We start from the raw sequence: 22,933 nt of genomic DNA, 5'->3' as shown, positions 1-22,933 counted from the left end.
AACCAAAGCAGAGCATTGGTCCATCTAGTTTAGCACTGTCTGCATGGATTGCAAATTTCAGAGAAGTGCATCTTTGGTTCCTAATTGATGATGCCAGGAATCTTCTGCATGCAAAACAAGTACTTTTGCCACTGAATTTTGTGTCACAAAAAGGCACAAAAGCAATAAAGGCTGATTTGTTTCTGATCAGTTGGCCACTTCATAATCATTTCATTTATTATGACAGTACATTTATATCCCACTGTTCCTCCAAGGAGTTCATGGTGGCATTCACCATTTATTTTCACAACCATCCTGTGAGGTAGGTTAGGATGAAAGGTAGGTTGACTGGCCTAAGATCACCTAGTGATCTTCATGGCTAAGTGGGGATTTGAACCCTGTCTCCCAGGCCCTAGTCTAATCACTACATCACAATGGCTCATCTAACTGATTGGCAAATGTGAGGCCAAGAGAATCTAGCTGGAGGAAGATTTTAGGACTTGTGGTCTAACCTGTGTGTGTCTCATATCCTGCAGAACATGTAGATTGGCTCACTTGCTTTGTGTCATCTAGAGCTACCTGTTTACCAGGCTACTTCCTCAATGTTTTGATAATTGTATTTTGCATTAGCATTGGTGATATCAAGAAAACATTTTTCTGAATAGAGTTTTTTTTAAAAAAAAAATTGAAGTGTAATTTCTGGTTAAACTTGCTGACACTCTGGTGTATATATTGCTGGCTTTAAAGGGTCCTCCTCCCAAGGTGATTAAACTACTTATTTTGTACCTTAATCCTTGTTCTAAAAATGTGGCAGTTTTTCTTCTTCTGGCAAAAGATCTCTCTTCAAATTTAAAAGCATGCATGCTTATCATTATCTGATGAGAAAAGCCCTTTAACAAGTCACTGTTGCATAATTTCATTGACTCTAGCAGTTCAGTCTAGTAGAATTTCCTAGCCCAGAGTGTTCCCATTGGAGTTAAAAGGGATTACTCCATTTGGTATGTGACTCCCAATAGTATAACAACAGGGTCAATAAAATGACTCCCCCTCTGGTCCAAAATTATACTCCTGAAATGAAGAAAGCTTTAACTAATCAGGGGTAGATTTTTGTGTGAAAGAAGTCAAACTAAGAACACCATTCAGTCTTGGTTCTTAAAATAAATTCCTGGATCCAGAATGTTTAATTCCAAGTAAAAACAACAAAGAGTTGCACATTAAAGGTTAACAAATTTATTCTGGCAGAAAATTTTCATTCAAGCAAACTTCCTTTGTCAGATGTGTGAACTCTTAGTTTGCAGGTATATAAAGGAGAAAATTATAAGGTGGGAGTTGAATGGCAATGAGATTCAGAAGAATACAATGAGTAATAATGAGCTTAAATGCAGGTTCAGTAGGCACCTCTTTTACAATAGCTGATTGGTAATAATTGGTGAGGCCAAGAGAGAGGATGTGGTTTGAGGAGGAAAGCGAATGGCCAAGGGGCCACTAAAGCAACCTGGAGCCAGCCCTGGAAACCAAGGCAGATCACAATTATAAATCCATTTTAAATCCAATAACCATAAAACAAATATAAAACAGTTGCAAAACAGTTTAAAGTGGCATGAGTCTGAATTTTAGGTTGGGTGAGTGAAGTTCCTCATCATTTGAGGTTGCAGTCCTGTGCACACTTCCCAGTTTGAGTAAGTTCCATTGAATACATCAGGATTTACTTCTGAGTAAACATGCATAGGATTGCACTATAAATATATTTATTGGTTGTGTAAATAATAAACATCTTTGACAGTAATATTTATATAAATATTTCTTCATACAGTATTATGTCCTGATAAGTATCTGTTTTCACACTATGGTTGTACATTACTACTTCCTCTACATTTTAAGTGTGCCCTTCTTCCTTGGGGTGGACATGGTCCCCCTCTGTTGTTTTCACTCTGAGGAACAGATTAGGCTGAGAGATGGTGAGTAGCCCATGGTCACCCAATAAACATTGTAGCTGATTTCAAATTTAAAAATTAATTATAATGATATATATGCAGGCAAAGCTTATGAAATAATGCAGACCAACATAATATATTTAAAACACATCCAACTCGCATTTAAAGTGCATGACTTCCCCCAAAGAATCCTAGGAAGTGTGGTTTCTCCCTCACAGTTATAGTTCCCATTACCCTTAACAAACTACAGTTCCCATGATTCTGTGTTGTGATTCATGTGCTTCAAATGTGTGTTGAATGTGTTTTAAATGCATGGTGTGGATCTGCCCTAGGTATGCTGTGCATTCAAGAGTGAATTGAAAAGAACAATTTTTAAAGATACTTTTGTAAACGGGGAAGGGCTGTAGCTCAGTGGTAGGGCACATGCATGCAAAGGTCCAAAATTCAATCTCTGGAAAAGACTATTGCCTGGAATCCTGAAGACCCAATGCCAGTCCATGTCATCAATACTGAGCTAGGTGGCACCAAATGGCCTGAGTCGGTATAATGCAGATTCCTTTGTTCCTAAAAGTGGAAAGAGACCCAAGGGCCACAGTGACTCCAAAATTTATTTATGTATTTTATTTACAACATGTATATACTGCTTTGTTGTATAAAAACTCAACGTGGTTTACAAAAGGAATTAAAACAATACAATTATTGGCAAAAACAGTTGATAGGTATTTAAAAACATTCAAAATAATAAAACCAACAATGAGTTAAAAACAGATAAAAAGCATAGTAGTTTCTACATGCCTGAGTAGGCTTGCCTAAACAAAAATGTTTTTAACAGATGACAAAAAGATTACAATGAAGGTGTTTGCCTAATGTTAATAGGCAGGGAGTTCCAAAGTGTAGGTGCTGCCACACTAAAGGACTGATTTCTTACAAGAGCAGAGCAAGTACTGTATGTTACCCATAACATGGAAAGCACACCGTGAACTTGGCCTGGTAGCAAATTGACAACCAGTACATATTTCAGAGCAGAGGTATTATGTGGTGATAGGATCTCACTCATGTCAGCAATCATGCCATGGCATTCTGCACTAACTGCAGCCCCCGGGTCATGTTTTGCTGCATGGGGATTTCTGTGACCTTGGCTGCCAGGATTTTTGTTACTTTTGGTTAGGAACCCTGTCTGGTTATGGGATGCTGAGTTTCCTGCCTTACTTGTAGGAATCTTATTGTGGTTGGTATAGTATTGCATTTAGGAAATCATCACTGCCTTTTGTTTTTGTTTTTCTATTTGCATTTCATTTACCGCTGACCTTACTCCATTACGTCCATAGAAGCAACAACAGTGGTTCCATATGGTCAGCTCAACCCCCTTAAACCCACTGATGATGCACCTTGTTGTTTACATGACTTTTGCCCAATAGTGGTAAAATGGAATTCACATACTGGGAAGTGTGACTTCATTTGCTGTTGTTCCCAATATGTGAAGGTAGACCAAACCATTTGTGTTTTCTCTCTGTTGGTTATTACTCATTGGAACTGGGTTGGCTATCAAACTTAGTTTATAGCAGCCTACAGAGTAGGCAGAAAAGGATAGAAAATCTTCTTAACTCTTACTCATTTCTCAAACCTCTCCCAGCAGTGAAGGGTCAAGTCTGTAAAGAAGTTTGGAGCAGCCACATTAAAAGGCATGCAGGGCATTCCAGGCAGGGGGTTGCCAGCCCTGCTTTCATGTCGATATCTTTGCAGAGGATCCCTAGTCAACCCTTACCAACACCACAATCTGGTTGGGCCCTGTGAACACAGGAAGCTGCCTTATATTGAGGTTGCATGCACACCATACATTTAAAGCAATTTAAAACACATTGCTTCCCCCAAAGAATCATGAAAACCACAGTTTATCTCTCACAGGACTACCATTCCCAGCACCATAACAAACTACAGTTCCCATGATTCTTTGGGGAAATCATGTGCTTTGAATGTATTGTGTGTACAAAGTTGGCAGGAAGAAAAGCAAAGTTCTCCCCAGGACAGGCTTATTGAAATGAATAGGAGATATGCAAGAGACATTCCTGGTGAATTGCACCCAAGAAAAACTCAATCTGAGATTTGCATCTAAGATATTTCTTGGGGCAGACCTTGCAGCAACAATTAACATGTGAGCCAGACATGTTTCATTTGACATTCATTTTCTCACCAGATCAGAAAAAAGAGTTAGAGACTATGCCTCAACTCTCTCCCCCACATAACTTCTGCTTTTGTCACACTCTGCAAAAATAAGTTAACCAAAAGGATTATTTTTGTCTAAGCCTCCCTTTCAAGGCATCTCTTGTCATCTGGCAGGCAGCTTCACACATTGTCTCTTTGGAGATGTCTGTGCAGCAGAACACCACAGAGGGACTAAATCCAGAAACTGGCCTGGAGATGTGTAGATGAGGCCTTTCGTCTGTTCCATCATGGGATGCTTCCTAACAGAAATAAATCTATTAGATGCTAGAATCACACTCTAGGTGCAGGGGAGATCATCCTGTCAGAAGACTCTTGAGGGAAAGAAATCTACACAGTAAAAAAAACATTTTTAAATAACAATAAAGTCAGTAGATATCGGTATCAATAAATATGAACAAACAGAGGCTTATATATATATATATATATACACACACACACCTCCAAACTCCATCCAGACAAGCAAGAGGCATTATCACAGTTCCAGGACTTGCTGTCTTCAAACCTTTCTAGCCAATGCCGTGCCTTCTCTGATGTCACAGAATGTTCATAATTAACCTAAGCCTGGGGAAGGCCAGCCACTCAATATTAACCATTGTTAGAACAGTTGTGAAGAAAGAAGAGATTTGAGTGGGCTGGCAAGATAGTTTCACCAAGCAGTTTTTTGTGCGGAGGGGATTGTAGAATTTCAGCTTTATTCTGCACTCCAAAGATTGTCCTTTTTTAAAAAAAAAAATCCTTGGTATTATACTGATTTTATGTAAGCCACTTTGTGTCCTTGGCAATGAAGGTGGATAGATCTCAGCCACTTTACTCCCAGACTCTGCCTCTGAGCCCTCCTGACATTCCACAGCCTCATGTATGGCAGGAGAGAGTGAACACTCAGAAGACAGGGGAGATGAGATGTCGGCAGTCAGCCCCACCTCGTCCATGGTGACCCACACCTCAGGGATAGGACTGTCACTCAGCAAGATACTGTGATCTTCCCTGGCATGGTTGCCCCTCCCCTGCAGACCAATAGGTCCCACCCCTGGATCCCACTCTTCCTCCTCTTTGGAGCTGCTCTGCCAAGAGTTCTCCATATGACAACAATCCCTCATGGAAAGCCTTCCAACAGAGGCCAGAGGAAAAATTGGACAGAGAAACTCACATGACCCCTACCTTTGTACAACTCCCATTGTGGAACATGGCCACTATGGAAACTCCAGAGGTTTCTGCACACGCATCTCAAGCCAGGCAAGAAAGTGGTACTATCACAGTTACAGGAGACATTCAAGCTCGGCAAAAGTGCTAGGCAAGGCGGCATGGAGAAGGCCTGGTGAAGAACATGGCCTGGGGAGAGTGCTGTGCACCAGACAGAGGGGCCTCAAGAGCCACATTCTTCCCTCAGGCCTGAGGTTCCCCATCCTGACTGGCACTAGTTCGTCAGCTTCCAGACAGGACCTTTTGCAGTTCTACCTGGAGATGCAATGGACTGCACCTGAGACGTTCTGTACACAACACCTATCCTCTACCAGTAAGCTACAGCCCTCCTCTGCTCCCTCCCCACCAAGACAGCCCGGTATTTTAAAGCCAAAAGTCGGCAGCCCTCATTGTGATGGATGGGCCTACCGTAACACTGTAGAACACTGAATGCAATGACCTAATTTGCTCATGCAAGCTCCAGCTGATTGGGCCTGCCAATCACGCTGTCTCATCGCACATTATTCATCCAAGTATTCATTTGCGTACATTACAGCCTGACCTGCATCCTACTAGCCATAATGATTGTGTGCATAATGGTTTGTGTGCATAATTCTGCATAAGCAGGTGTGTGTGTGTGTGCATGTGTCGGCAGGCAGTGGGGGAGAAAAAACCTCATAGATAGCAATTTGGTTTGGACGGAGCTTTTGTACTTATCTTTGGTGGGGGTTTTTTGTTTCCTCTTTAAAGTTCCTTTTTGATTGACAGCTATTCAGAGGGCTGCCTCTCCAGGCTATGTTCGAATTTTTGCACATTAAAAAGAGAAAGAAAGAAAGAAAAAGACTGAAAAGTCTACGGTATCTAGCGAGACCCTGTGTTGTCTGTCATATTTGCTTTCATTTTATTCAATCATGTACCTGTCACTTTTGCCGAAACATGACTCCCATTCTTTATGTGCTGTTTTCCCACTTCCTAAACACCTCCATCATCTCTTGGAAATTAGCCTTCTTTAAAATGTAAGCTATTTTCCCCCACCACCTCTTCTCTCTCTGTGCCAGCCTTTATATCCACACCAGCAATCAACAGCAGGAGCGATTTTTGCTGTCGCTGCAAGCAATTGTCTCTGGAAATTATCAAAATGAAACATTGAGCAGACCCCCTGATTTGCGAAGCACAAATACAGGCAGGGAGAAAGTCAGAAGGAGCTCCTTAACTGCTCCTAAGCGCCAAAGATCAGGCACATTCTTTGCACCAACAGAAGAGGGGGTAGGAAATCAATTCTAGTAGTGAGACCATCAACTGAATGCAGGATGAAAAGTCTGGTTAAAGGCCCTTCATCTTTGAAATTTAACTTCCTCTGTCTTCTGGCAGAAACAGGGCACCAGATCCTGAAACAGGGCACCAGAACCTGAGACACGGTTGGGGGTAAGGATGGAAAGATCTGTTAATTTCGATTCTCTCGGTTTCTCATTTTTCCAGTCTTAAATTCAGTTCTCCACAGTTCTGCAGCAATTTGCATTTCTTTTTTCTAAAAAAAAATCTTAAAGAAAACTATCATTTTAGTGCAAATTTCTCCTAATAAACACATTTTTGCATGCAGTTTTAACTCATGTATGTATTTTTGAGAGCAATTTCTCGTCATGTAACACATCACTGTATGTTATTTTCACCCATATATTCATTTTTATGCACACTTTCCCCTAATATAGGCATTTTTGTAATCACTGTTTGACTGGCGAACTACATCACAGCGTTAAAATACTGTAAGTCCAAATATCAAAGGATGGCTGTGTTTCGGAAAGGGCGAGTTTGATAGACCCGGCGTAAAATGCAAACTGAATCAAATTTCTCCCCCATCCCTAGTTGAGGCCAAATCTCTGGCCCCAGCCAGGGGAAATGGGGCTCCTTCTAGGAAGGGCCTAGGAAGGGCGGGATGGAAGAGGGGTGAGGAAGCATATAGCCTTGGGCCAAATTCAGCCTTCCAGGCCTCTCTGTCTTGCTCTTGAGACTTTTCCCAGGCCACAGCCCTCAGCAGCCACATCCCTTTCCCCAGGCCACTTCCCCCACCAGCCTTTCTTCACATCCTCTTTTAAGTGTTTCTCCTGGACTCCAAAATCTCTTCTCACTTGCCTGGATGGTAGTTAGGAAGAGGTATGTGAGTGTCTGCAGAACAAGGCTTTCTAACCTGTGGTTCATGGACTGCTGGGGGTCCATGGATGGGCTTCTGGGAGTCCGTAAACCAGGTGCAAAAAAAATTAAAATAAATAAATTTCCAATGCAATAACATATATTTTATTTATTTATTTATGGGGGTCCATACCTTTCATCAGATTTGCAAAGGGGTACATGACCCAGAAAAGGGTTAAGAGCTGCTGCTGTAGAACATAGCCTACAGTTGCAAAGGCAAAAATTTACATGCATTGCTCCACCCACATTTGCCTCTGGCCCCACCAACAGTTGGCATGCGCCCCCCAGAAGTCAATGTGGCCCTCAGGCTGAAAAAGGTTCCTCGCCTCTGGAGTAGAATATCAGTTGCACACTTGCCCTTACTTATTTTTACTTCATTCATAATATTCAACCCTCCACAGAAATATACAAAATACTGAATACAAGATGGAGGTTAAGTGGCAATCAAAGCTAAGAATCAGTACAAAAATAGCAACAGTAGTAGATCTATTCTAAAAGAGAGCACCCCGCTGGACTTCAGACAGCAGCTGGACATGGGTCTGAGCCTCAGTAGACAATAGGAACATAGGAAGCTGCCTTATACCAAATCCAAACCGTTGGATGACCTTGCACAGCATTTTTTGCAATGGCAATGTCTCTCCAGGGCTTCAGATAGGAGTCTTTCCAAGCCCTACCTGGACTTTCTGAGGACTGAACATGGGACTTTCTGCATGCAACACATTCAGGGCTGGTGCCAGGTATGACTGGGCCTTGAACACCAGCCTGCCCCGGGCCCGTGGCACTATAGCCCAACACACACACCCGTACAGATGGTGCAGGGCTAATAAGCCCACCTATGTGCCCCACCTGCCTCTCGTGTCGTGTGAATGACATGCACGCATAGTGCACGTGCCTGCCATCACCCAAGATGGTGTGTGTGAGTGTGGGTGTCAGCCCTTTAGAGAAGCTCCACCACCATCTTGAGTGATGGCAGACATGCTTGCACATGCAGGAGAGGTACATGGGGCATGCGTGCTGGCTTATTGAAGCCTGCAGTGACTGTATTGGGGGGGTTGTGCCTGAGTCTAAGTGATAGGCAGCAGGGTTGGGTTGCAGGACTCAATGCCATGGATCATGAAACGGGGGTGCCACCCTCCCACCCTAAGGAGGAGCCCTTCAGGGGCCCCTCAGCCCCAGGGGCCCTCAGCCAGGGCCCAACCTGGCCACCCTCTGGCTCTGGGCAGCAAACAAAAACACTAAAAACAGTTTAAAATCTTAGGAACAAAAGACTTTAAAACATATTCAAACACAACGTCTTAAAAGAAAAAAGCTTTAAAAACATATTAAAAAGCCATTCCAGCACAGATGCAGACTGGGATAAGGTCTCTAATTAAAAGGCTTGTTGAAAGTAGGTGCTGAAAAGATAACTGAGATGGCATCTGTCTAATATTTAAGGGGAGGGAATTCCAAAGGGTTGGTCCCACCACACTAAAGGTCCACTTCCTATGTTGTGCAGAACGGACCTCCTGATAAGATGGTATCTGCAGGAGGCCCTCAGCTGCAGAGCGCAGTGATTGACTGATATGTAAGGGGTAAGACGGTCTTTCAGGTATCCTGGTTCCAAGTTGCATAGGGCGTTGGACACCAAAACCAGAACCTTGACCTTAGCCTGGAAGCTAATGGCCAGCCAGTGCAATTCTTACAGCAGTGGGGTGACATGTCGGCGATACTCTGCAGTATCTGTAGGAAGCCCTCAGTTGCACAGCACAGTGATCGACTGGGTATGAAAGGGGTAAGTATCTCCCAGGTAGGACTAAATTAGCGACTGTTGTGTAGGAGCTTGTCTATTAGGGCAAATGGGGCATTGCCCCCTGCCAATCCCATGCTTCCTCCACCAGCCGCCATCTGCCTTCCTTCTTACTTTCAACCAGTATAAGAGATGGCATTGCCTGTCTGCTGCCTCCTGCTTACTCTCAGTGTGGTTCTTGTAGAACTGAGCGGAAAGAAGGATGAGGACAAAACTAGAGTGCGTTGGCTCTGCCTCTCATTGATACTGGCTCCACCTACTGTTGATCTCCCTGCCATCCATCCTACCACTCCCAACAGGCACCAGTCATCACTGTGTCGCACAACATAGGAAACTGCCTTGTACCAAGCCAGACCAGCCATTGGTCTATCAAGCACAGTATTTTCTACACCGATGGTTCCCAAACGTTTCCGACGGGCCACGTGAACATTGATGATGGTCTTGGTGGACCACTTCATGATGTTTCTGCCTGCTGTAGCAATTTTAATGCATTGTGCTAGAGGCTGTATGGATTTTAATTATATGGTTATGGCTTCTTTTATTTCTTTGGTTGCATTACAATTTCCATTCCAACTGTAAGGCAATAAAATGCAATATGAGAAATGAAGAAGCAATAAAAAATACAATTAAAAAACCAATATGAATTTTTAATGAAGACATGCTGCAGACCACTTGATTGAAGTTTGTGGACTGGTGGTCCAAGGTCCACAGTTTGGGAAAGACTGGTCTACACTGACTAGCAGTGGCTCTCCAGGGTTTCAGGCTGTACTCATCCCCAGCCCTACCTAGAGATTCTGAGCAACCCAATATATTGTGCTGCCTGCGGCAGAGCAAAGAATCCCCATCCCCTGGTCCCAGAATGCATTGTCCCTATGGCCCTGAAGCACTAGGAACTTGAAATGAACCCTAAAATATCTCATATACTCCGCATTATGAATGGTAAGTTGAACATGGCCATGTATTAGCACTAATCAAGCTCCTTACACAGGGGCATGAAAAATAATCATTTGCTACCAAACTATCTCGAAATTTCATATCTGCATATATCTCAAGGGGTTCAAACTATGTACTTAGTAGTTTGAGCTCAGCCATAATCATATCCTTATTATCTTCCTAAGATTTACTTATCTCATTATCAACTCCCTCCTCCATTGGAGGTCAGCAGTGTATCCTTTTTATTACCCATTTAATCCTTCTATCCACGAGCTCCATTCTGATTCATTCACTTATCAAGCTTCTCAGATGAAAAACACATTTAAAATTTTAAAATAACCACGTCCCTTGTCTCTTTACTCTATCCACAGTAGGAATGAGTGAGAAATTTGATTCAGTTCGCGTTTCCCACCTTTGGGTAGAAAGACAGCTGTGGCCATTTCTGGACCAGAATAGCCTAACCACTGTTGTCCATGCACTGGTAACCTCCAGGCTGAATTATTGTAATGCGCTCTATGTGGGACTGCCCTTAAGGTTGATCCAGAAGCTACAGCTGGTGCAAAATGTGGCAGCATGACTGCTAACTGGGGCAGAGTATCACCAACATGTTATCCCGCTGCTGTAAGAATTGTACTGGCTGGCCATTAGCTTCTGGGCTAAGGTCAAGGTTCTGGTTTTGGTATACAAAGCCCTATGCAGTTTGGAACCAGGATACTTGAAAAATCATCTTACCCCTTATATATCAGTCAATCACTGCACTCTGCAGGTGAGGGCCTCCTGCAGATACCATCTTATCAGGAGGTCCGTTCTGCACAACATAGGAACTTGTTGTGGCACCAACACTTTGGAATTCCCTCCCCTTAAATATTAGACAGGCACAATCTCTGTCATCTTTTCGGCACCTACTGAAGACCTTCCTCTTTCAACGAGCCTTTTAAGTACAGACCTTATCCCAGTCTGTGTCTGTGCTGGAATTGCTTTTTAAGATCTTTTTAATGTTTTTTTAAAGATGTTTTGTTCCAATATGTTTTAAAGTCTTTTGTTTTTAAGATGTTTTAGAGTGGTTTTAGTGCTTTTGGTTGCCTCCCCGGACTCCTTCCGTGAGGAAGGGTGGGATATAAATTTAATAAATAAATAAATAAATAATAGTGTAGTGGCAAATTCAGACATGCAGAGTCCCTTCGTAATAGTCACAGCCATGTCCTCCCACAGTCACACCCCCTTCTAAGATCATACAGCCTTCCAAGATTATAGAATAATCTGGCCAGCCTTGAATACTGCTTTCTGCTTCTCTATCACTGCCACAATTTCACTGTCCTTTCTCACTGTCAGAAATATTGCTTGAATTACTGAATTCAGTGTCTACGTGTTTATTTCCTGCAGTTTCCAAACTGGGTAAATGCCATGCTATCATCAGGATTCACTCTCTCTCTTTCTTCAGTAACAGAATTCTCATTCTCCACAACTTGGTTTTTTGAAGTAGGAACTAATAGGAACTCCTTTCATTCTGATTGGCTCCAATCAGCAGGAAACAAGGAAGCAAGTTAGAAGACTTTATCAGTGGTTAACACACTCCCCTTTCATGCTGATTGGCTCATAGGATGCTGGAGACATAGTGACCCTGCTGGGACCCTGCTCCCAAAAATGTAAGGGGTCTAAGACCCCCTGAGACTCTAGACATCTACACCCATGTGTCCAGGTAAGTATGTATAGGATTGTAGCCTGAATAAGGTGAGAAGAGAAGATTAGAAGTTTGGTCTTGGACTTGTTGGTGGATCACTAACTGTTCTATTCAGTAATATTTCCATTACATCACTCAAAACACCACCATCTTTTATGAGAAGTTCTGGGAACTAATGGAATTAGGTTAAATACCAAATTGATAGTTGGGAAAGAACTCCTCACTCAGTGCCACTTAAAAACTTCTTCTGTCTTGCACCCATTCCTGTGCAGGAGAAGCAAAAAACAGAAATGTCTGAACATGCATGAAAGCATTAAATAATATATAATCTGTCTATTTGCCTTGTACATAGAGGCAGTTGGTGTAGTAAAGGGATTCATTTTGTCTTGTTTTTAATTATTGCTATTTTTAATCTTGACACATATGCCAAGTGAGAACCATCTCAGCCTAATAAATAGTGAGAGACTGTACCAATAGCTGCTATTATCCAGCATGTGATCTCAGGGGTGTTCCTATAAAAAAGAAGTAGAGATCTTAAATGGAGCCGCTTGGCTTCTGTTACTGATGGAGGCACCCCACTCAGCTGCCCCCAATATTTGAGTTGGGCAAGTACCTAATAAAAGAACAAGGCAAACTCTGACATGCAATCAACTCTAGCAAACGGCAAGTATTGCAAGCTATGTCAGACAGCTATAGCAATCAATGGCAAAGTATAACGTAATTGGATCCCAGCCACAGGAGCAAATTTTAATAAGGGTTTAAGTTGGTAGACGAAAATAATACTGATATTGTCAGAAGCCGTATGCTACCTACTGTAAGCCGCTTGCAAAGAGTTTTTTCAGTGGGTCTAGGTAGCCAGATGCGGTTGACTTTTCTGGGTTGGTTGATGTTTGGTGGTAGGGATGCTCTTTGTAACCTTGTGATGCATCTGCTCTAAGGAGCAATTATTGCCTTTTGTTTTGTGACTGCTAATATGCCACTCAGGCTGATTCTGATTGGAAGAGGGAAATGAACACATCCTAGATGAGTGTGAAATTGCATCAGGTCTACAGAGATGAGCATTCTGAAACCTAAGATCCATTAAACTCCATCCCATTCCCTGTCAGTTTCCTTCTTTCGCTTAGGAGGGCTTTCTTTAATGAACGTTGAGTGACTTCCTTTGTGAGCCAGACCAATGGTGAAAGATTCCAGCACCTCAACAGAAGCTTGAAGACAAGATGCAATTGATGACTCAGAGCCAGCGTTTTTAAGAAAAAGAAACTAGGTTTGGGAGGCCTAGAGGAGTTACATGCCTTGCTGAAGCTTATCAGTAAAAGTACGTGCTGGGAAGCTGTTGTGTGATGGACAGCAGATAATTGGAATGCAGATAAGGGTGGAGAAATTAACGTGCTGGGTGCATAAGTAATGATGGGCATACATAAGTTAGAAGATGGACCAATGGAAAGGTGGCAGGATGGCATTAGGGGGCCAATTAGAATGTGCTATGAATTTTTGCTTGCATTGTATAAAAGTGTAGCACACCCCCCCATAAGGGGTGTGATTGTTTTGCGAATTATCGCCTTGCACCTCTTCTGGCCAGAATGAAATAAAGCTTGTTGGACCCTTCAACCTGGGTGTGGTCATTTGGCTGTACTGCGCACTGGGCAACTAACCCATTTGGGAGACAACACAATTATAGCAGTTGCTCCCACATAGTAAGTTACTGTTGGGATTAGGCTGAATTAGTACCTGGATCCAAACCTGTGATGTGTATACTACAATCCAGATTCCTGAAGTGTGTTATGGGGAGAAAGGAACTGGTGAGGGCACATATCATAAGAAGAGTCTGAGGGATCTCATCTAGCCCAGCACTCTGTTCTCACTGTGGCCAAATAGATGCCTTTGGGAAAGCTGCAAGCAGGATCTGAACACAACAGCACTCTTGCAATTGTGATTCCCAGCAACTGGCATTCAGAGGCATAATGTCTCCAACAGCGGAGGTAAAGCATAGTCATCATAACTAGTACCAATTGATATTCTTATTCCCCATGAATCTGTCTAATCTTTTTTAAAGTCACCCAAGGCTTTGATTTGGATTCCTGCATTGAGCAAGGGGATGGACGTGATGGCCTTATAGGCCCCTTCCAACTCTACTGTTCTATGATTCTAAGGGTTGGGAAGGGTTGGATTGCAGCCAAAGTATTTTTACTGTTATTACATTTCTGTCCCATCTTTCTGCCCAAAGGACACCAAGGCGACAAAGTAATAAAATGATACAATTTAAAATAAAATAAATAATTAAAGCATTTAAAAACAATTAAGAACATCTCAAAACATGTAAAAGCAACCACACACCCTCACAGTTTACAGGATCAAGTTGCCATCATATGCCTGGGTGGGCAGGGATGTTTTTAAATTCCTCCTGAATGTTAATAATGATGGAGACAGATGCACCTCTTCAGACTGGGCTTTCCACAAGTGGGGGACCACCCCTGAGAAGGTCCTGCCATGGGTCAGCACCAACTGGGCGGCACTCAGAATAGAAAGATAATCTGATGACTTAAGTATAACAAGCAACAAATACTCTTCCATGGACTAAATATGCAAGCAAAGCTAGGCTCCATGTGTAGTCTGGCCAATGTAGAGCCTTCAAACTGCCTTCAAAGGGAATTATATTGAATAGGCCTATTTCAGGGGTGAGAACCCTTTTTAAGCCTGAGGGTCACTGTTATATTCGCTCCATGTTCATCCACCACCTCCCACCCCTAAGAGGATCCTCAGAGTCAAAGTATAATGTGTGGGGTTGTTGTTCTAAGAGCTCAGGCAAACTTTTCATCACTGGACTCCCCTGGGCTGGTCCTTTACCCTGCTGCCAACTCCTCTTCTCCTTATGTTCTGCCAGTTTCTTACCATAGGCTTGCCACTGGGACTTTTTGTCCCAGCACCTGGATCCAGTGCCTCTATTTGTTGTTCCCTTATTGTATGCTCTAAGAGTGAGGACTCCTGACTCCAAGCCCCTTTTCTCCTCTCCCCTTGCTTTGGATGCTGCTTTAGAGGTCATCACCCTCTTATCTCTGTTCCCCATAACTGTTCGGCTCAAGCAGGATAGGATGCTTCCTGACAATTCCTCCTCCTCCTCCGAGCCCATGCCTCCTCCCACTGTGCTCTCGCTCTCTTTCTCTGCATGCTGACAGGTGTGCCCTCCAGCCTGACATGGTCTATTGTGGGTGAGAGCTCCTGCTAGGGCTTATGGAGGCACAACACCATCTCTGTTTCCTTCTCACAGCCACATTCCTTTCTGGACAACCTCCCAAAGGCCACAAGGCCTGGGGCAAAAGTGATCAGATTCTCCCTATCCGGGAGGATCCAATAACCAGCCTTGGTGTGTGCAGTCAGTCCAAGGCCTTAAGGACCTTCAGTGAAGGTTCTTCTCTGAGAAAGGGCAGCCTGTAGTTCACTGGTTCCACACACAGGGCAACTTTATACTAGCAGGTCCTGTGCTGAGCAGGGGTTGGACTTGATAGCCTTATAGGCCCCTACCAACTTTATTCATCTATGATTCTATGATTATATGGCTATATGTGAGGTTCCTGACTGCAGTTTTGGAGTCAGCAGCCTCAGGTCCTCAGTTGCTGCCTGCTGACTCTGGGTCCGAACAATTTGTGTGGTCCTCCAGATAGGATGAGTGCACTTCCTCCCTCCCTCTTCCTCCCACAATCATTCTATCACAGACCAAGTAACAAAGAACTACAGCGAGGGTGTGTGATCCCATTATGATGCACCTTTGCAGTGACTTGAATTCCACCTCCAGACTGAAGACACTGAGTCTGCCACCTGCTACATTCTCCAAAGTGTTTAATTCCCCAGCAGAAAGCTAATATTTGAAATTTGCAGAATGCAAATCCAAGTAAAGCCCAAGTCAATCAGAAGTGATTGGGGGGAGGGGGAAACCCACCCTGCTTTGGTCCAAACGCATGCTTTAAAAGGTCACAGCTGGTGCAATTATCCTTGTGAGGCTTTGCATGTGTTCAGCTGTGTGCACAGAACTGCCAAGAGTGGAATACAGTCAGAATTCTTAAATAAGTGTCATTTTTTAAAAAAAAATAAAAAAATAAAAAGAGAGCTAGTCAAACCAGAAGAAAGATGAGAAGGAAGGGAGGGTGGTGGCTGCCAAAATGACAGGGCTAAGTTGTGGCCCTCCAGATATTGTTGGACCACTACAACTCCCATCATCCTTGCCCACTGGCCATGCTGGCTAGTGCTGATGAGAGCTAAAGTCCAACAACACCTGGAGGCCACAGGCTAGCTATTCCTGCCCTATGATACTTCCAAAATCACCAGTAAAACAGGGTTGTCTCCAGATTATGTTAAGTGAAACCAGTGGGGCTCAAGTCAGGCATAAGAGCCCTCCTCATTTTTACCCAGCCATCAAAGAAACACTTCCTTGAAAAATATCATGTGGGAAAAGCAACATGAAACCCTGTCTGGGCCTTTTGATCTGTCAAGTCTATCACACATTCATGTCGGTAAGCCTCACTTCATATATTCACCAGAAGCTAACACAGGAACAGCATATTGAAAGACCAGCATGGCTTGGAGTGAGGAGTAACTCAGTGGTACAGCATGTGCTATTATTATTATTATTATTATTATTATTATTATTATTATTATTAGCCCCCTGATTCCCAAGCGACTTACACAATGTTGAAACAAAAACAAATAAAACACACTATAAAAACATAACAATAAACAACAACAATACAATGGCAATAGCACCCCCATGCAGCCACAGGAAGGTTTGGCAGCATATTAAAACAAAACATCATCTCAATCTATCTAATGCCTGATGCAGTCCGGTGGATGGGCAACTGAATGCCAGGCATTATTCTCAAAATATGATCTATCTCAGGCCAAACTGAGCTAAGCAGAGCCGCCCTCCGGAACTGGATTTTTCATAGCGATGCAAGCCAAGACCGGATGACCATAGTGACAGCTCCGTTTTCACCTTGGTATCCCTATTTCAAACTTAACCATTTTTTGTCTGATTATCTCCATGTAGTCGATAGAGCCATCGTTAGAAGAGCTTTCACAGCCCTGCACTTCCAAACCATGCCTACAGCCTATTTGGAAGGCCGATATAGGGGCACTCCAGCTGCTCAACGTCAATGCAGATATGGCTGCAAAGCAATAGAGGAGTTAGTTCATTACCTTTTTTACTGGCCACTCTATGATGAACCCAGGAAAAAAAAATTGACATATTTTTTAGATTTTTTAGCGCCCTGCTCTGATAGAGAGAAGGCCTGCATGCTTTTATCCGATAATTTTAAATCAGTGACCCTTGCAGTCGCTAACTTTGCGTTGGCCACGCAAAAATTGAGACAGGCCTTTGTCAAAGACTCCTCTACATCGGCATATACTTTTATGATCCCAATTATGATATGAACTCAACAATGTCTGTAAATATTTGTGCACAAGGCCTATGGCTATACGTTGCAATAAAGTTTGTTACTACCTATCTAATGCCTGGGAGAAAAGGTACGTCTTTACCTGGTGCCAAAAAGATGTCAATGACGGTGCCAGGTGAACCTCACTGGGGAGCATATTTTACAGATGGGGAGCCACAACTGAAAAGGCCCTCTCCTTTGTCACCATCCTCCAAGCTTCCTTCAAAGGAGGGACCTGAAGAAGGACCTCAGAGGAAAATCTAAGGGTCCCGGTAGGTTCATATTGGTAGAGGCATTCCAAAAGGGATTGGTTGGTTGGTTGGTTGGTTGGTTGGTTGGTTGGTTGGTTGGTTGGTTGGTTGGTATCTCACCCTTTCTCCCAGTAGGAGCCCAGGGCGGCAATTCAATATTGGAGTCCTGAGCCATAAAGAGCTTTATAGGTCAAACCCTAGGAATTGTACAGCAGCCAATGCCATTGGAGCAGGATAGGTGTTGTATGCTCTGTTTGCCTTGAACCCATCAACAACCCGTCACCACTTTACATGCATAAGCAGTGGAAGCAGGTCTGTTAGGGCAAGCCAGGCACTGCCCCCACCAACCTGCCCAACTTATAGCCAGTCCAGGGGTTGGCCCTGCCTGATAACTTCTTTGTTCTCCATGTTGCCTTTGCAGAACTCAGCTGAGAGTAGAATGGGGACAAAACTAGAATGAGTTAGTTTTATCTGTTGGCTCTGGCTCCACCAATCATTGGCTCTGGCTCCGCCTACTGGTAGTCTTCCTCTCTTCAATTTTCAGAGTGGTTTAATAATCGATCCCTCTTCCCTGGTAACTTTGGGAATCATAGCTCTGTGAGGGGAATCGGGGGTTTCTAACAACTCTCAGAACCCTTAACAAACTAGAGTTCCCAGGTTTCTTTGGAGGAAGCCAAGGCTGTTTAATATGGTATAATAGTGCTGTAAATATATAGTGCAGATCAAGCCTGGAAAATACCTCTCTCTTGTGTTAAGCTGAAAGTTTCCATATGATAATATTTGGTTCAAAATCAGGGGGGGAGGGGATGCCTCACACTACCTAATACTAGAGCCAGCACTTGGTTTTGCCATGGACTAGCTTGAGAGAGCTGCTGTAACTCCACGAATTGTTCCTGGTTGGATGGACGGTCTTAGGGTTTGCTGATGGCCAAGGGTGACCTTGGGTCAGTCACTGCCTCTCAGTCCAACCTACCTCACAGGATCGTTGTGAGGATCAGATTGGGAGAGGGACGACCATGTGCACCATCTTGAGTTCTTTGGAGGATATAAAGGTGGGATATAAATTCAATAATAAATGAATAAATAAAAAATACACACTGATGCAGCCTGCTGCGTTGATAGCAGAGCTTGGAAAAGTTACTTTTTTAAAACTACAACTCCCATCAGCCCCAGCCAGCATGGCCACTGGATTGGGCTGATGGGAGTTGTAGTTTTTAAAAAGTAATGTTTCCAAGCTCTGGTTGATAGACCTGGTGTAATGATTCACAATATATATATATATATATATACACACACACACCTCATTTGGTGGAGCCCATCTTCTTAAGAGAGTGTGTCAAGAGGAAACCCAACCCAGTGCATGAAATTACCTTCCCAGAAGGGTTATCCCCAGAAGCTACAGGAATGACCTGACACACCCCCATCTGAGAACCAGGAGGAGAAGAAGGTTGTAACCAGGTTGTAACCCAGTATCACATTCAAGGCTGCAAAGGGCCTCCTGAAAAATTGCAGAGGAAGCTCCCTGCCTGCAGCACGCTGCTGCTCGGAATAAATGCGTAGTAGCACTGGGGATGCAATCGGATACAGTCACGGCTGTGTATGTACTAGATGTGCCACAAATATGCACTCTCTAAATATGACACCATCACAGCCTGTGTTCCAAATACATTATACAAGAATATGTATCTATATACATGCTTATTTTCCATAGCTCTTTCTCTATCTCAGACACTAATTGTCAAAAGAAATTGGTGGGTCTTTGAAAGAGCTGGTGGGAGAAATGTCATTTATATTACTACTACTACTACTACTAATACAGCTGCTGCTACTGTTACTGCTTCTACTACTACTGTTCTGTTTTAATATATATATTTAAAGTCTGTTTTTAAGATGTTTCAGGGTGTTTTTAGTGTTTGCCGTCCTGGGCTCCTATTGGGAGGAAGGGCAGGATATTATACAGCCACGAGAGCCACAACAGGCAGCAATGCTAATTTTTTTTCTTTAAAAATAGCAGCTCCAGAGGTAGAGAGGGGAGGCATGCCGGCTTGAGACCAGGGATAGGGACCTAGGAGCCAAGTGCAGCCCTCCAGGTCTTTTGGGGAGACTCACCAAGCCACACACCCCAGTTCCCCTCCTCTAGTTCCTCCTTGAACACTTTTGCCTGTCTGAATATGTCCTCAAACAGTGAAAATGTGTGTGTGTGTGTGTGTGTGTGTGTGTGTGTGTGTTTACAGAAATCTCTGACTTGACAAAATTTGAACATAGCCTCTGGTGCAAAAGCAATTGTCACACCTGTTGCTCCACCCACTTTCCCCTTGGACCAGATTTGCCACTGGCATGTGTCCCCTGGAAGGTTCTGCATGAAGGATGGTGGTCCTTGGGATGAATAAAATTCCCCATCCCTGCCCTGTTGTTGTTACATGCCTTCAAGTCGATTACGACTTATGGCGACCCCATGAATCTTTTTTGAGATGTATTCATAGGGTTTTCATGGTAAGAGGTATTCAGAGGTGGTTTACCATTGCCTTCCTAAGCCTACGGCACCCACTATTCCCAGGCGGTCTCCCATCCAAGTACTAACCAGGCCTGACCCTGCTTAGCTTCTGAGATCAGTTAAGATCAGGCACGTTCAGGGTAATATGGCCATAGACCCCACCCCTGCCCTAGAGGAGCAAAATATTATTCTCATCCATATGGAAATTTAATCACCTGTTTAACCAATGAATCGACTAAAGCTCTTATGAATAATCTCTCTAGATTTCTTTTATTTGGGTAACGGCCCTGTTACTCATTTTTTCCTCCCATTTTCCACAAACAGGCAAACTTCTTGATCCTACATACATATATTGATGGATGCCCCACTGATTTCACCAGGGCTTACATTATAAGATAAAGGTGTGGTCTATAGCAGGTGTGGGGAACCTTTGGCCCTCCAGATGTTGCTGAACGACCTCCCATTGTCCCTGGCCATTGGCCATGTTTGCTGGGACTGATAGCAGTTGTCGTTCAGCAACAGCTGGAGGGCCAAAGTTTCCCCTTCCCTGATCTGCATCAGTGCTGTCTTTCTTAAAGAATATTGTCTCAGCCGATAACTAGAGAGAGCAGCTGACTGTCAAGGCATGCTTTGGCCTGGCCTAGAGGACAGCCAGTTCCTCCTATTTATAGCCCACGCTTTAAGTTCACATCAGCTCATCCCCCTCCAAGCAGATGGTCTGTTTCTGTGGGCCAAAACAGCTTAACCTGTCAAACAGTTACTCGAAACTATAGGCAGAGAGCTGTAAAAAGGATTCTGTCATCTCCCCCCCCTGCCAGAAATGTTGTGTCCACTTTATTTAAGGGGGAGCAATATGTATAAATGGAGACTTTCAAAACTTTCTAACATTTTATGGTCTGTACCCAGTAATATTTGGTTCAAAAGTGGAGGGCTGGATCCAGCACTGAGTTTTGCCATGAACAATCTCAGGAGAGTTGCTGTAACTCCATGAATTGTTCCTGGTTGGTTGGATTGTTTTAGGGTTTGCTGATCATGGCCACAATAATTTGGCAGTGGCATACTGGTTATAATGTCGGACTAGAACCTGGGAGACCTGGGTTCAGACCCTCACTCAGCCATGAAGCTCACTGGGTGTGATCTTGGGCCAGTCATTGTCCCTCAGCCTAACCTACCTCACAGGGTTGTTCTGGGGATGAAATGAGAAGGCAGAGGAGAATCACATACACCACCAGGAGCTCCTTGAAAGAAAGGTGAGATAGAAACTTTATAAGTCAGGGTTGCGAGACCTTTTTGGCCTGGAGAGCCAGATGGCTACCTGTCGCCACCCCTGGGGAACAAATTTTACAGGTGGGAGGGTCAACCCACCTGTGAATCACCTGGCATCATTATGGGGTCAGATGTGGCCAACTGGTTGTCAGCACAACACAAGGGTCTTTGCTAGTCCTGTGCTTGGGACTGTGCCGATCCAGCAGGGTTGAACTCAGCATCCATCAGCTGATGGGCAATGAGTTCAACCCTGATTTCTGAAGGGATTAGCTGCGCAATCAAGTGCCGCATAGCCAATTCAGCTGTGTTTGTACCTGCAGCACACCTTCAGAGCTTGGAAAAGTTACTTTTTTGAACTACAATTCCCATCAGCCCAATCCAGTGGCCATGCTGGCTGGAGCTGATGGGAGTTGTAGTTTGAAAAAGTAACTTTTCCAAGCTCTGCCTGTCCTGTCTGGGCAGGTGGGTGTGACTTGTGGAAAAACAGCCTCGTGGGCCACATTTGGACCCATGCCAATTGGAGGAGGAGGTTTGCACTATGCTGAACTCCTCACTTCCCCACCCCTCCCTCTTCAGATAAGCAGCAGTGACCAGCCTGTGGGAAACTGGCATAGCGGCTCTGTCCCACCTTCTGGGCTGTTCCTATGACAGAAGTAAGATCTAAAGCACAATCTGACTTTGTTGTTCACAGTGTGGACCCATGGCTACCGTTTCAGCATACTAGTTCTAAAGGCTAAGAATAAGTATGTAGGAGGGAGATAATATGCAGGATAAAACGAGGCAAGATCCGATCAAAGAAACCTATTGACTGACAAGCGGCGTTGCCCATTGTTCTGCAAGACCTCTCCCTTCTTGCAGCCCCCCTGAAACAAAATCGCCCCAGCTATTCATTATTCGGTTGAGATGATCTGCAGTTCCCTTCAGATAACTGGTGTGTGTGTATGTCTGTTTAAGAAAGGGAAAAGAAATAAGCATCAAAATGCTCTGATCTGTGGAACTTGCTAAAAGCTTTGCATGCCAATTTTGAAAAGTCAATATGTTATCAAGCAAAAATATGTGTTGCTATCTATAGCACATACAAATGTAGCACCCTTCCTCCGAAAAAAAAAAATCATCAAATTAAGAAGGTAATCTTTTCTGGAGGGTGGGGAAAAATCTATATCCTGTCTGATGGAACAGACAAAATGCTTGGCATAAAAGGTGGACTAAGCTTTGCTTGGCATGCAGGCACGCAGAAGGGCAATTATATTTATTAACATAATCATTGCCATCATTCTTGACATCTTTGTTTATATTTCCTCCCTTTTATTTTCTTTTTGTCAAACTAGGCAGAGGGAAATAATGGAGGCTGGTCTATCGGGGTGAATGGGGCACTCCCCCACCAACCATAGCCAGCCCCCAACTGCCTGCCTTCTTATTTACATCCAGGGGAGAGTGCTGTTATGCTCAGGTCCTGTTTGCAAGCTTCCCATAGGCATCTGGTTGGCCGCCATGAGAACAAGATGCTGGACTAGACGAGCAGTTGGCTTGATCCAGCCAACTCTTCTGATGTTCTCATGTCAATCCAGGGTGGCACTGCCAGTCAGGTTCCTCCTCC

At 43.8% G+C, this 22,933-nt stretch overlaps 1 pseudogene; it reads right to left on the bottom strand.

Moving 5' to 3' along the window:
• Window positions 1-20,108: 20,108 nt before the first annotated feature.
• Window positions 20,109-20,227, bottom strand: LOC133369479 (5S ribosomal RNA; annotated as a pseudogene).
• Between the last annotated feature and the right edge of the window lie 2,706 nt (window positions 20,228-22,933).

The sequence above is a fragment of the Rhineura floridana genome, chromosome 13, assembly GCF_030035675.1.
Source record: "Rhineura floridana isolate rRhiFlo1 chromosome 13, rRhiFlo1.hap2, whole genome shotgun sequence".
NCBI classification, from domain to species: domain Eukaryota; kingdom Metazoa; phylum Chordata; class Lepidosauria; order Squamata; family Rhineuridae; genus Rhineura; species Rhineura floridana.
This window is presented reverse-complemented; position numbering and strand designations above follow the sequence as displayed.